The sequence below is a fragment of the Petaurus breviceps genome, unplaced genomic scaffold (genome assembly GCF_028583685.1).
Source record: "Petaurus breviceps papuanus isolate PSGF00001 unplaced genomic scaffold, PetGlider_PUasm1.0 89748, whole genome shotgun sequence".
Classification (NCBI taxonomy): domain Eukaryota; kingdom Metazoa; phylum Chordata; class Mammalia; order Diprotodontia; family Petauridae; genus Petaurus; species Petaurus breviceps.
The window spans coordinates 259,080-262,718 of NW_027187113.1; positions in this window are offsets into that span (position 1 = coordinate 259,080).

The following is a 3,639-nucleotide window of genomic DNA, read 5'->3' on the forward strand; positions in this document are numbered from 1 at the left end:
GTAATGAACAGAGTGCTGGTCTCTAAATAAGAAGGATCTGGGTTCAAGTCCTTCTTCTGATGCCTAGAAAAGCCACTTAACATCTCAGTGCTCTTGGCAACCATGGAAGATGAAAACTTAAAGAGGTGTCAACATGTATTGGTAACAGTGAATTCTTTCCCATGGGCACTCCCTGTACCCAAAATATCAAAAGTCCAAGGTCGAGTGTTTCAACATTCTGCATAGCAGCTGTATATAGAATGAGGCTTTGGGGGAAGTGATCATAGCCTGGACCCAGGGTCTATGGGCAGTCTGTCCTTTTGCCCTTTTATGATGCTACTTGATATGCATCTGTATCAATACTCATGCTCCATAAACTTTAGTAATTCACTATCAACTACAGGATCAAGTCCTGTTTGGCATTCAAGGCCCCTCCCTTCCTTTTCCAGCCTTCATATACCTTACCCCTACCCCCATCCCATGTACACTTCAATCCAGTGACAGTGGCCTCCTTGTTCAACAAACTAGACACGCCATCTCGTGATTCTGGGCGTTTTCTCTCACCATTATCCATTTCCTAGAATGTTCTTACTAATTTCTGACTCCTGGCTTCCCCTAGGTAAAATCCCACCTTCTACAAGAAACCTCTCCCAATCCCTCTTAACTCTAGTACCTTCCCTAGCTTGTTTGTGCATTTTCTTATTTTCCCCATCAGATTTCACACTCCTAAAAGGCAGGGGCTGTCTTTTATGTTTCTCTACATCCACAGTGCTCAGCACACTGCCTGGCACAGAGCTGGTGTTTAATAAATTCTTACTGACTTGACTGCTTGCCTATCCTCACATGTGTAGGGTTGAGTGAGAAGATGATACATTTGCATCAGGCTAATTGCTGAATGAATCAAGGATAATTAAACTTTTACTGTTTAATGTTCTCTTATATTCATTGGGGTGTATACAGAACTCAAGGAGGATTAGTACTTCTGGTATGAGGGCTTGGAAGCCCTTTTCAAGGATGCTCATCCACATTTGGTATACACCTGCCGTCCAGCTCTCATTTGTGGCTCCAAGAAGCTGTAGCATGCACAGTGACCACACCCTGGTAAAACCATGTCAGCAGATGGGTTAACCCAGGTTGAGGACAACCCATGGGCCACAAGACCATCAGTGAGTTAGAGGGCTTTCTACCCCAAGCATGTGCAAACTTCCCTTGGTGCAACAGGTAGATGTGTACATTTTGTTTCAATGGGCCATGAGCCTGTGGAAGTAGGCACTGTGGAGTACTTTAGAGCTTTGCCAGGCATCAAAGATGCCAACGTCATGCACTGCATCCAGAGCCATAGCCAGTCATCTTGATTTGTCATTGGGCTCCAATGACTCTGGAAGGAAGTGAGGCTGATGACTTTGAGCACCTCTGCCTCATTGAAATCCAATTTACATGCAAGTCAAAAGGCATCACCAATATCATATTCATATTGTTTTAATGATCATTTCTAACCCTCAAAAGGAACATTCCCTCCCACCTCCTCAGTGTATTCCAAGATCTTATTCCAAGATCTCCTCTTAAGCTAATAGTTTACTATGACTTCTCATACATAGGATCAGCAGGGTATAAACACTGTTTTTTATGGAACAGAGTACCCACAGAACTTTTTCATCATCTTATTTAACCTGCTGATATCTGTCATAGAGTAAACTATCATGGAAAAATCGTTCGAAATCTCTCATTTGAACAAAAGACAAAGAAAGGGTAAGGAAATTCACTCATTTAGGATAGACTATCATATAACAGGCAGGAAGCAAAAAAATTTAAGTCACATTAACAATCATCTATTCAATGCTTACCACAAGGAACACTATATTTGGGGAAAATAATTCTTCTTTTATAATTTCAAAAATAAATTGATCCATTACACTTCTTGTCTTAGAACTTATAGATAAGAGTAACCAAGTAACATGAGGGGATAAGAGAAAGTATGATCTCATGGCTACACCCCTGATCTTTGAGGCAGGAAGACCTGGTGTCAAATCCTGCTCCAGGCACTTACAAGCTGCATTATCTCATACAAATCACTTGATCTCCCTTAGCCTTTGTCAAATGAGGGGGTGGAATAGATGGGCTCTGAGGTCCACTCCAGATCCAAATCTTTGACTGCGAGCCTGTGGACCCGCTTACTAACCTAAGGAATGGGTGGGTAGAAAGGGAATGAGACAGCAGATGTAGACCATACACTGGAAAAGATTAGTAGTGACTGAAAGGAAGAGAGGAGAAGGAAGGGAGAGAAGAAGAGAGGGGAAGACAAGGAGGAAAGAGAAAAAGAGAGGGGGGTTCAGAATGGATTGCCACAGATGAAGATGGAAAACATGGTCCAGTGGTAAAATCACTGGAATTGGAGTCAGAAGCACCATATTGGAATCCTAGCTTGACTACAATTACAGCACTGCTGTAAGCCTCACCTACTATCTGATTTTGAATACACCAGGATTGATAATTTTGATAAGCTCTAACCCCCCTGGACAAGGATTCACCTGCATACTTGATTTGATACTAGCAAAATATTACCACAAGTCAAATTGTGTTATTTTATTTTCTAATTTAAATGAAAACTTAAGAAATGTTATTAAAATGGTCATTTTTCTTCCTTGTATTTATTTCCTTCAATATTTGCTCCTGTAGATGTGCAACAGGTACATTGTTGGCTGAAATCCACTCAACATTATCTCTACTGCTATTGACTCAATCGAATGTTTATAGGGTTAAGACTGTAATGGACAATTTTAATGGTGATGATTTAGTCTGAATTTATTTTGACACAGAAGGAATATATAACTTACTTCAATCCATCATTCCTTTCTGCTCCATTCTGCCATCTTTCACATTGTTTAAATGTGAATTAGGTGCCACATGAGTTTCAATCCAGTAAAAATCTAGGTTTTAAATGGGTCGAAGTCTAATACTATGTTTTGGACATGTGATAGCACGGGAAGAGCGTAATGCCTGAGTCAGCCACAAGATGGTGCTCTTAATAGTCTCCCCTGTCCACTCTGATTATCTACACTACAAGTCAATCAAAAACAACAAAAAAAAATGGGTAACATAAATATATAGTGGACTCAGAATCGTTGTTATTTTGTGATTGTCTCCACCTTTGTTCAGCAGTGTGTGTGTGTGTGTGTGTGTGTGTGTGTCAGAAGGTGACAAATGGTGGGAGTTATTCAAAAATGAGGTTCAGTGGGGCATAAGCAGTGATATGATGGGTGGAGGGGAGTCAGTGATTCAAGAGGACAATGTGGAGGCGTGTTGCTTTGCCAAGGTGTCAGGTTGGAGAAGAAGAGAGTGACTAGTGTGGCGCAGATGGGCTTGGAAAGAACTGAGGAGTTGAGGGGTTGGTATGGATGAAAAGTGGGGTTTGATAAGAAAAGAGAGGCATATAAAAACAGATTATGGTCAAACGAGGGAATTTCAGATTTCCTGAACACTGGTGGGTAATAAGGGTAGGAAAATCTTTGGGTGAGGCTAAGAGGGGCAGGAGTAAGTCAGGAGAATGAGCACATTGAAGAACTGAGTGATTAGGGTGTTTTCAGTGAAAGTCAATAGGTATATTGAAGTTCACCAGGATGAAAGCAGGAGTTGGGGAGGCAATAAAAATTGTGAGACTTC